The following is a 12,104-nucleotide window of genomic DNA, read 5'->3' as shown; positions in this document are numbered from 1 at the left end:
AGTTTTGATTTGTATTTCTCTAATAATTAGTGATGTTGAGCATCTTTTCATGTGCCTCTTGGCCATCTGTATGTCTTCACTGGTGAAATGTCTATTTACGTCTTCTGCCCATTTTTTAACTGGATTGTTTGTTTTTTTGATATTAAGCCCCATGAACTGTTTGTATATTTTGGAGATTAATCCTTTGTCTGTTGTTTCACTTGCAAATATTTTCTCCCATTCTGAGAATTGTCTTTTTGTCCTGTTTATGGTTTCCTTTGCTGTGCAAAAGCTTTTAAATTTAATTAAGTCCCATTTGTTTATTTTTGCTTTTATTTCTGTTACTCTAGGAGGTGGGTCAAAAAAGATCTTGCTGTGGTTTATGTCAAAGTGTGTTTTTCCTATGTTTTCCTCTAAAAGTTTTATAGTGTCTGGCCTTACATTTAAGTCTTTAATCCATTTGGAGTTTATTTTTGTGTATGGTGTTAAGTTCTAATTTCATTCTTTTACATGTAGCTGTCCAGTTTTCCCCACACCACTTACTGAAGAGGCTGTCTTTTCTCCATTATACGTTCTTGCCTCTTTTGTCGTAAATTAGGTGCCCATATGTGCGTGGGTTTATCTCTGAGCATTCTATCCTGTACCATTGATCTCTATTTATGTTTTTGTGCCAGTACCATACTGTCTTGATTACTGTAGCTTTGTGGTATAGTTTGAAGTTGGGGAGCCTGATTCCTCCAACTCCGTTTTTCTTTCTCAGGATTGCTTTGGCTATTCGGGGTCTTTTGTGTTTCCATACGAATAGTAAGATTTTTTCTTCTAACTCTATGAAGAATGCCATTGGTAGTTTGATAGGGATTGCATTGAATCTGTAGATTGCTTTGGGCAGTATAGTCATTTTCACAATATTGATTCTTCCAATCCAAGAACATAGTATATTTCTCCATCTGTTTATGTCATCTTTAATTTCTATCATCAGTGTTCTATAGTTTTCTGAGTACAAGTCTTTTGCCTCCTTAGGCAGGTTTATTCCTAGGTATTTTATTCTTTTTGTTGCAGCAGTAAATGGGGAGTGTTTCCTTAATTTCTCTTTCTGATTTTTCGTTGTTGGTGTATAGGAATGCCAGAGATTTCTGTGCATTATTGTTGTATCCTACAACCTTACCAAATTCACTGATTAGTTCTAGTAGTTTTCTGGTGGCATGTTTAGGATTTTCTATGTATAGTATCATGTCATTGGCAAATAGTGACAGTTTTACTTCTTCTTTTCCAATTTGTATTCCTTTTATTTCTTTTTCTTCTCTGATTGCTGTGGCTAGGACTTCCAAAACTATGGTGAATAAGAATGGCGAGAGTGGACATCCGTGTCTTGTTCCTGATCCTAGTGGAAATGCTTTCAGTTTTTCACCATTGAGTATGATGCTTGCTGTGGGTTTCTCATATATGGCCTTTAATATGTTGAGGTAGGTTCCCTGTATGCCCATTTTGTGGCGAGTTTTTATCATAAATGGGTGTTGGGATTTTGTCAAAAGCTTTTTCTGCATCTACTGAGATGATCATATGGTTTTTATTTCTTAATTTGTTAATGTGGTATATCATATTGATTGATTTGCGTGTATTGAAGAATCCTTGCATCCCTGGGATAAATCCCACTTGATCATGGTGTATGATCGTTTTAATGTGCTGTTGGATTCTGTTTGCTAGTGTTTTGTTCAGGATTTTTGCATCTATATTCATCAGTGATATTGGTTTATAATCTTTTTTTGTGATATCTTTTTCTGGTTTTGGTATCAGGGTGATGGTGGCTTCGTAGAATGAATTTGGGAGTGTTTCTCCCTCTGCCATTTTTTGGAAGAGTTTGAGAAAGATCAGTGTTAACTCTTCTCTAAATGTTTGATAGAACTCGCCTGTGAAGCCATCTGGTCCTGGACTTTTGTTTGTTGGAAGATTTTTAATTACGGTTTCAATTTCATTACTTGTGATAGGTCTGTTTATATTTTCTAATTCTTCCTGGTTCAGTCTTGGAAAATTGTACCTTTCCAAGAATTTGTCCATTTCTTCGTGGTTGTCCATTTTATTGGCATATAGTTGTTTGTAGTAGTCTCTTATAATCCTTTGTATTTCTGCAGTGTTGGTTGTGATTTCTCCTTTTTCATTTCTAATTTTATTGATTTGCGTCCTCTCCCTTTTTTTCTTGAGGGGTCTGGCTAAGGGTTTATCAATTTTGTTTATCTTCTCAAAGAGCCAGCTTTTAGTTTTATTGATCTTTGCTGTTATTTTCTTTGTTTCTATTTCGTTTATTTCTGCTCTGATCTTTATGATTTCTTTCCTTCCACTGACTTTGGGTTTTCTTTGTTCTTCTTTCTCTAGTTGTTTTAAGTGTCAGGTTAGATTGTGTATTTGAGATTTTTCTTGTTTCTTGAGATGCGATTGAATTGCTATAAAATTCCCTCTTAGAACTGCTTTTGCTGCATCGCATGGGTTTTGGGTCATTGTGTTTTCATTGTCATTTGTTCTATGTATTTTTTTATTTCTTCTTTGATTTCTTCAGTGATATCTTGGTTATTTATTTAGTAGCACACTGTTTAGCCTCCATGTATTTGGGGGTTTTTTTTACAGTTTTTTTCCTGTAATTGATTTCCAATCTCATAGTGTTGTGGTCAGAAAGGATGCTTGATATGATTTCAATTTTCTTAAATTTTCTGAGGCTTGATTTGTGACCCAAGATGTGATCTATCCTGGAGAATGTTCCATGTGCACTTGAGAAGAAAGTGTATTCTCCCACTTTTGGGTGGAATGTTCTTTAAATACCAATTAGATCTATGTGGTCTATTGTGTCATTTAAAGCTTGTGTTTCCTTATTTATTTTCTGTTTGGATGATCTGTCCATTGGTGTAAGTGGTGTGTTAAGGTCCCCTAGTATTATTGTGTTACTGTCGATTTCTCCTTTCATGGTTGTTAGCATTTGCCTTATGTGTTGAGGCACTCCTGTGTTGGGTGCATAAACATTTATAATTGCTATATCTTCTTCTTTGATTGATCTTACATAACCAAAGGATTGATCCTTTGGTCATTATGTAGTGTCACTCCTTATCTCTTGTAACAGTCTTTATTTTAAAGTCTGTTTTATCTGATACAAGTATTGCTACTCCAGCTTTCTTTTGATTTCCATTTGCATGGAATATCTTTTTTCATCCCTTCACTTTCAGTCTGTACGTGTCCCTAGGTCTGAAGTGGGTCTCTTGTAGACAGCATATATATGGGTCTTGTTTTTGTATCCATTCAGCCAGTCTGTGACTTTTGGTTGGGGCATTTAATCCATTTACATTCAAGGTTATTATTGATATGTATGTTCCTATTACCATTTTCTTAATTGTTTTGGGTTTGTTTTTATGTGTCTTTTTCTTCTCTTGTGTTTTCTGCTTAGAGAAGTTTCTTTAGCATGTGTTGTAAAGCTGGTTTGGTGGTTCTGAATTCTCTTAGCTTTTGTTTGTCTGAAAAGCTTTTGACTTCTCCATCGAATTTGAATGTGATACTTGCTGTGTAGAGTAATCTTGGTTGTAGGTTTTTCTCCTTTATCACTTTAAGTATATCCTGCCACTCCCTTCCGGCCTGCAGAGTTTCCACTGAAAAATCAGCTGATAACTTTATGGGGATTCCTTGTATGTTATTTTTTGTTTTTCCCTTGCTGCTTTTAATAATTTTTCTTTGAATTTAATTTTTGTTAGTTTGATTAGCATGTGTCTTGGTGTGTTTTTCCTAGGGTTTATCCTGTATGGGACTCTCTGTGCTTCCTGGACTTGGGTGACTATTTCCTTTCCCATTAGGGAAGTTTTCTACTTCAAAAGGGTGATTTGTATGATGAGTCAGATATTACTGAATAACGCTGTTTTTAAATAAAAAGATTTGGTTTACTAATAGCTGTTACCAGTGGCATTGTTATTGTGTACTGTGAATGAGTGGGTTTTTTTTTTTTTTGTCTTCTAGAATAGTTGCTGGTGCAACCGACTGTATCACATACTGTGCTAGTTGATGCCAAATATACATTATCTTCTTAATACTGAACAAGCCTGGGAAGTTGACCTGATTTTTTGCTTCTTTCTTTTTTGGCAAATTCAGATGCAGAGAGATTCAGTAATTTGCTCAAAAGTCATGTAACTAGTGAGCATGTATGAAGGGATACAGGACTTAGCTCCTATCTGGTTTCAAAACCTTTGTTTCTATCATTTGACCATGTTGCTTCCGCAAGCAAGTTATTAGCCAGAGGAAGCCTATCTTCTTGGTTAGGCGAAAATGCACGTACCTACTAAAGACAATATGTGTATATAGCAGATGTGAGCATTTTTTAAATAATGGGAGCACTATTTTTGTCCAGAATGCTTAGCACTGAGTTTCTCATCGGTAGAACAGCCCATATGCTCTATGGACCATGGTGGAGTTTTTGTTTTGTTGTAGTTGTAGTTGTTTTGGTTGGTTTGTTTTCTTTGAATCTGCCAAGGGACCACGTTTTTTCTTTCATGTTTTTAGATCCTGAGGTGGTGGGGACTCTAGTCTGAAACATCATAACGATTTGATTCTCAGCCTAGAAATAAAAGAACAAACTTGATAGGTGGCATTATCAGTTCTATCTTTCACTTTGCCTTGAAGCCATGGCACTAAAGCAAATATGACCTATAAGACTGGTCATCCTTAGAATGGAACTGTACAATAGAACTTTCTGTGATGATGGAAAAGTGCTAGATCTTTGCTGTCCAATATGAGAGCCACGTGTAGCCTTTGAGGACTGGAGGGGTGATGAATGTAACTAAGGAACTGAATTTCAAATTTAATTATGATTCATTGAAATTTAAATAGCCATTTGTGTCTAGTGACAATCAGATTGGACAGCACAGCTTTAGAAGTCTTCACTTTGATAAAACCACAAATCTAAGCTTAACCCCAGCAAATATCTTAGCGGTCGGAGGCCCCAGTTTCAGATTGAGTAAAGGGAGCCCAGTCTTAGATTGAATAAATGACCAGTGTTGAATACATATGGAGAGTGTAGGAATATCTACTTTCACAGTACAATTGAATAGGTTATTGTTATACTACAGCTATGTGACTTGTAGAAGGACAAACTTACTCACTTACTCTGTAGGGGATATACTTGGGATATACTTCAACAATTATAAACATTTTCTAGTAAGCAATTTTGCATTTTTCTGTTGACTTGATTATTATAATGATAAAATAAATTATCCATCTAGGGGCAATGTTGAGACATTGAGATATAAAATGGATAATGTAGTGTATTTGATTGTTTTAGGTGTTTAAGAATTGTTGTTGGAATAAGAGTCTTGCTTTGTTGAAATGCTAGGATTTTTTACCATAACATTTGATTTTTGGTTCTTGGTCCAAATGACAGCTATATTTAGGAATTCAGCAGAAAACTAACAAAATTTTTCTTCTTTGGGGATATTGCTTTCAGAAGATGTAGTGTTTTAGGGGACTTCCCTGGTGACACAGTGGTTAAGAATCCACCTGCCAGTGCAGGGGACATGGGTTCGAGCCCTGGTCCGGGAAGGTCCCACATGCCACGGAGCAACTAAGCCCGTGCGCCACAACTACTGAGCCTGCGTGCCACAACTACTGAAGCCCACGCACCTAGAGCCTGTGCTCCGCAACAGGAGAAGCCACCACAATGAGAAGCCTGTGCACCGCAACAAAGAGTAGCCCCTGCTCGCCGCAACTAGAGAAAGCCCACGCGCAGCAACAGACCCAACGCAGCCAAAAATTTAAAAAAAAAAAAGAAAAGAAGATGTAGTGTTTTGGAATATTTTTCATACTCATAATATTTTAATTATGATGATCAGTATAAAAATATTAAGTTGTGGGCTTCCCTGGTGGTGCAGTGGTTGAGAATCTGCCTGCCAATGCAGGGGACACGGGTTCGAGCCCTGGTCTGGGAAGATCCCACATGCCGCAGAGCAACTGGGCCCGTGAGCCACAACTACTGAGCCTGCGCGTCTGGAGCCTGTGCTCCGCCACAAGAGAGGCCGCCATAGTGAGAGGCCCACGCACCGCGATGAAGAGTGGCCCCCCCCCCGCTCACCGCAACTAGAGAAAGCCCTCGCACAGAAACGAAGACCCAACACAGCCAAAAATAAATAAATAAATAAATTTATTAAAAAAATATATATTAAGTTGTAAAATTTTCATCAGCAATACATTCATAAAAAGGAGAGAAACACTTTATTTCAAACACCACCCTAAATTAGCTGTTATCTTTGGCAAGTTATATTTAAACTCATTTTTTGCCTTTGCTTGTGTGTTCATTACATCTATTAGATCTAGGAAAAAAGCAACTCAATTGTAAGGAGACAGATGAGTTTTATTTTTGGATTTTCAAGAGTTATTGTTTTCTTTTTGACTTTTTATTTTATATTGGAGTATAGTTGATTAACAACGTTGTGTTAGTTTCAGGTGTACAGCAAAGTGATTCAGTTATACATATACTTGTATCTATTCTTTTTCAAATTCTTTTCCCATTTAGATCGTTACATAATACTGAGCAGAGTGCCCTGTGCTATACAGTAGGTCCTGATGGTTATCTATGTTATTTTTATTTTTGTTTGTATTACGATTTTTTTTTTTTTGATGTGGACCATTTTTTAAGTCTTTATTGAATTTGTTACAATATTGCTTCTGTTTTATGTTTTGGTTTTTTGGCCACGAGGCATGTGGGATCTTAGCTCCCCAACCGGGGATCAAAACCGCACCCCCTGCATTGGAAGGTGAAGTCTTAACCACTGGACCACCAGGGAAGTCCCATACTTGTCTATTTTAAATATAGCACTGTGTATATGTCAATCCCAAGTGCCATTTTAGAAATATAACTGGGAGGTGGGGACAGAAAGGGGTCCGTGGTGTTGGAAGGACTGGGACCTGCACATGTGCTTTGGCATATATCTGTTTGTAGTACTAACTCTTAGATTTCCCCCGAGGGTAGTCATATTTTATTTTATTTATTTATTTATTTATTTTTGGCTGCGTTGGGTCTTCGTTGCTGTGCGCGGGCTCTCCCTAGTTGCGGCGAGTGGGGGCTACTCTTCGTTGCGGTGCGCGGGCTTCTCATTGCGGTGGCTTCTCCTGTTGCGGAGCACAGGCTCTAGGCATGAGAGCTTCAGTAGTTGTGGTGTGCAGGCTCAGTAGTTGTGGCACACAGGCTCAGTAGTTGTGGCTCACGGGCTCTAGAGCGCAGGTTCAGTAGTTGTGGCACACGGGTTTAATTGCTCTGCGGCATGTGGGATCTTCCCAGACTCGAACCCGTGTCCCCTGCATTGGCAGGTGGATTCTTAACCACTGCGCCACCAGGGAAGTCCCGTGGTTATATTTTAAAAGTAATAGAATATGCATTTCCTGCTACATTTAAAATGGATAACCAACAAGAGTTGCTGTTAATTTTTTATTTATGTTTATTTTGCCCTAGCATGTACCTTGTATTAATTGCTAGTGATTGAAATTCTGAAGTCTGGATGCATTCCTCACTTGATCTTAGCCAAAAGGCCAAGAAACGTAAGGTGCATTCTCAAAGATTACACATTATTCTCCTTAGAGTTACAGATGACCTAATCTAAAAATTTGGAAGACTTTAAAAGAAAAAAAAAGCATAAAGATATTTTTTTCCCTTTCCCATTTCCCGACTTGCTCCTTTTAAGGAAGTGTGATGAAATTAAAGATGTCTGTGATCTGGCTGAAAGAGGTTCACAAACACTGTTTCCATATTTGTGGTTTTGGTATTTCCTCCTACACATGTGTCTTCCTTCTTCAGTTTCTTACTCACTCTGTCAGGAGAGAATTGGCTGCTCTTTCTGTGTACTGTGCGTATATCAGATGGGCTCAGTGGGGGCTTTGTAGCAGAAACCATAAAGTCCAGGAGTTGGTGAGCCAGTTAAGAAATTTCCCTCAAAGAATTCCTTGTGTGGACTGCTTATCAGAAAAGATGTAAATGTTATTACTGATGGTTTCCTAGATATCAAATATGCAGCACAGTTCAGTGTGATTAAGTCACTGTGCTCCATGCTCTAAGGGGTACAAAAAATGAAAAGGGTATGCTCCCTGACCCTTAGAAACTTGGAATTCAGGGGACAAAAATCAAACTCTAGTGACCATAGTACAAGACTGATCAAGTCCTCTTAGAGTACAAATAAGGGAAAGATGAGTTCTAACTGGGGCGATGAGAGACAGTTGTGTGAAAAAAAAAAAAAAAAAAGCCATTTGAGCTAAAATTCGAGGAATAGGTAGACTTTTGATAGGTGAAGATTCAGGAAATGGACTCCTATTGGCAAGAAGCAAAGGCACCAAGGCAGACACATACTGAATAACTTGAGGACAACCTGGAATCTGGTTTGAGTATATAGGAGGGGGTATGTGCGGGGAAGTTTGGGAGCTTCAGCTGTCTAGGGAGATTATGACCAGACAGTGAAAGGAAAGTGCTGGTAGAAGAGTTGGAATAGAGGACAAGGAATGAAAAATGTTTGAGGGGATGAGTGATCTGTTTAGGAAGATTATTCTAGCAGCAGGATTGAATAGGTGTGGTAAAGACTAAAGAAAAGTAACCTATTTAAGTGGTTATCACAGTCAGCCATTTACCTGGTAATCACACCAAGAGAGGCTTGATTTGTAAAGCCACATTACGCATATATGTGGAATCTAGAAAAATGGTACAGATGAACTGGTTTGCAAGGCAGAAATAGAGACACAGATGTAGAGAACAAACGTATGGACACCAAGTAGGGAAAGTGGGGCAGTGGGGGGTGGTAGTGGTGGTGGTGGGATGAATTGGGAGATAGGGATTGACATATATACACTAATATGTATAAAATAAGTAATTAGGACTTCCCTGGTGGCACAGTGGTTAAGAATCCACCTGCCAATGCAGGGGACACGGGTTCGAGCCCTGGTCCGGGAAGACCCCACATGCCGCAGAGCAACTAAGCCCGTGCGGCACAACTACTGAGCCTGCGCTCTAGAGCCCACGAGACACAACTACTGAGCCCACGTGCCACAACTACTGAAGCCCGCATGCCTAGAGCCCATGCTCCACAACAGGAGAAGCCACTGCAATGAGAAGCCCGAGCACCACAAGGAAGAGTAGCCCCCACTCGCTGCAACTAGAGAAAGCCCACGTGCAGCAACAAAGACCCCATGCAGCCAAAAATAAATAAATAAAATTTAAAAAAATAGATAATAAGAACCTGCTGTATGAAAATAAGTAAAATAAAATTCAAAATTCGGAAAAAAAAGGTTGCTAATCTTTCCTCTTCACCCCCGCCCCTCGACCCCAAGAAATAGTGCTCTGGCATTTGGCCATCTTAGGATAATCTTTGTATAACTTTGGAATGCAAAATAGAGAGAGAGAGAAAGAAAAGAATACTCTCATTAAAAAGTCAGCAAAAAGCTTCTAGTTTGTGATTTTTTAACTAGTAAGTAGGTAGACTGTTCTTACATAAAATGTGGATGTCCGTTCTTTTCCTTATTAAATGACTGTATGACATTGGGCACATTACAGATTGTAATGTAGTAATTTGGTAGTGCATGATTTAAGATACATTTTGTCCCAATCTGCAAGTGTCCTGACAAATGTTAAGTAAGCAAAAAGCATGCCTCCCCATGCCCTTTGTTCATCTGAGTGATTTTTTTCAAAAGTATAATACTGAAATGGTGCAGGCTGAAGCCAAGTGAGAGACTATTGCCGCCACTGCTACTTTCCGTTATCAGTACTGTCACTTCTTGGCTTTGCTGTGTACAGATGCACTGGGCTGGTTCATTTAGACAAGGCAGCAAGCATTCATCCTCTGAGTCCTTGCCCCGCTATATTAATATTAATATAATTAATTATATAATTATATTATATGTAATATATAATTATATTATATGTAATATTAATATATAATGTAATATATTAATATTACATTCTTCAATTACATTCTTCACAAATTCTTTACATTTGTGTATGGGACATTCGATTTTTTAAGGATCGACAGTTATAAACAGGTTGAAGCACCTTTGTTTTAGATTATGAGCTTATTGAAAGTTCCCATTAAACAATTATACTGAAATACTTAAGTTCTTAAAAGAAGTTTGTTGAGGGTTATGATTTATAAAAGTGGAATATTTTTACCCCCATTTCTTCCTTCACTTCCTCCTTTCCACCTTACACATACCTCCTCTCTTGATTGATATTTATCACATGTAAGATTCTCTTGCTTAATTCTTAAAAATGAGCTACCATTTATTATTTATTATTCTTGGCTAAGCACTCTACACATATTATTTCATTTAATCTTCTCAACAGTTCTATGAGGGAGTTATTATTCCAGTTTTAGAGATGAGGAGACAGGGAACTTGCCCAAGGATACAAAGTTAGTAATTGGCAGAGCCAAATTTAAAACCAGGTCTGTATGACTGAAGCTGATGTCTTAACCACTGTACTTCCTTGACCACTGTATAGTGTCTTCCTTGGTGCCAGATGATGTGACCCCAGTTTTGGTAATGGAGGAACACTGGTCCAAAATGTCTGTTTGCATAGAGGAGTCATAGACTTTTAAGAATGGAAGGGTATATGGAGGTCATCAGCCCTCATGTAAAACAAAAGTCCTGTGTATCTGAGACATGCTAGGTTTATCTAGATTCATGTAGGGAAATCCCTGGTGGTCCAGTGGTTAGGACTCCGTGCTTCCATTGAAGGGGGCAGGGGTTCAATCCCTGGTCAGGGAACTAAGATCCCGCATGCCACGTGGCAAAAACAAAAAACAAACTAGATTCATGTAGTGCCCTGGGTAGTTAGTACTAGTAACAACAACCTATGGGGAAGGGGAGAAGTTTATCATCAGAAAAAAATGATTTTGGGGTGGACGTGAAGGCAGAAAGAGGCCGTTAGTGTGCTTGAAGGATCTCTGCTTTTTCATGTACTGTGTCTGATTTGATGACATCTGGAATTTGCCTCAAAATAATACAGGAGGAGAGAGGTGGATGTGGATGGGGCAGGATTGGCCATGGCTTGATGGTTGTTGGGTTGTGTGAAGGTTGCTTGGGTTTTATTATATTTTTCTGTCTATTTTGGTGTATGTTCAAAATCCTTCATAATAAAATGTTTTAGAAATTTTATTTGAAAGCCCTGTTTTCATGATTTTGTAGTGGTTAGATTATGTATATGTTTTCTTATCCAAAAGTCTCTTGGATGTTTTAGTCAAGAGAAGCATTTTTTCCTCGCATTTGTTCCCTCTTAGAATCTCCTTCCTCTCTTTTTCTGAATATTTGTTAAAGAAAGGACTCAACTTTTCCAGTGCTGAAGGTGAAGTTAACTGTCAGCTGCCTATATGGCTGCAGTGTTGGGATAATTTATCTAATTTCTCTTATGAGTAACTTCTCTTTGACGTTATTTTTGAACTCAAAGACTTGCTTGCATTGTTCTTGTTAGTAAAAAAAAAAAAATCGCTAGGATGTACTTAGTAATTGGAGTCAGCTGCACTTAAGACTGTTCAGCCAGACTGTTATTTTAGCCTTCACTAGTAAGGTTTTTAACACCAGTTTGACCTTACTTTGAAACATTCTCAAAATACCATACTTTAATATCGATTTATATACTTTCCTACTAAGGCAGGGCAGGGTCCCTGGGGAAAAAAATAATGAAACTCTTACTTCCCACAAATACAAGAATCAAGGTAGATTTTTCTGGTTTTGTTTTTTAAAGAAAAATAGGGAAAGACTTTGGGTAAAGGTTTCCTTTGGTTAGGGCATAATGTTTGCAAAAATGCATTCTGAGTATACGAGCGACAGAAAGATAGGATACCTACAGATTAGGTGGGCTGATTCCCTTGGCCTATGAGGATGGAGACCAAATGCTCAATTTGTAGCGCCGAGCAGATGCTCAAAGAATTTGTTTCTGAATGCTAAATATTATACTAAATTTCCCAGACTTTACGCCAGTTATACTTTAGGCAAGTAAAGTACAAATTTTATAAAATTTGCTGAAAATAACTTCTACGTTTCTGTTCATTCCAGAGGAGGATGGTGTTGTGATTCCTTCCTTCTCTTTGCTTTTTGCCATGGTCCCTCTTTTCTTGACCCCTGGTAAACTCCCA

At 38.1% G+C, this 12,104-nt stretch overlaps 1 protein-coding gene across 11 annotated transcripts in view; it reads left to right on the top strand.

Annotated features, from left to right (window-relative positions):
- Positions 1-12,104, top strand: part of BCAS3 (BCAS3 microtubule associated cell migration factor) — a 575,869-nt gene that overhangs the window by 353,348 nt on the left and 210,417 nt on the right. The window lies entirely within an intron of this gene.

Source organism: Balaenoptera ricei, chromosome 20 (genome assembly GCF_028023285.1).
Source record: "Balaenoptera ricei isolate mBalRic1 chromosome 20, mBalRic1.hap2, whole genome shotgun sequence".
NCBI lineage: Eukaryota > Metazoa > Chordata > Mammalia > Artiodactyla > Balaenopteridae > Balaenoptera > Balaenoptera ricei.
Note: the sequence above shows the minus strand (reverse complement) of the source record. Positions and strands in the feature narration are given on the sequence as shown.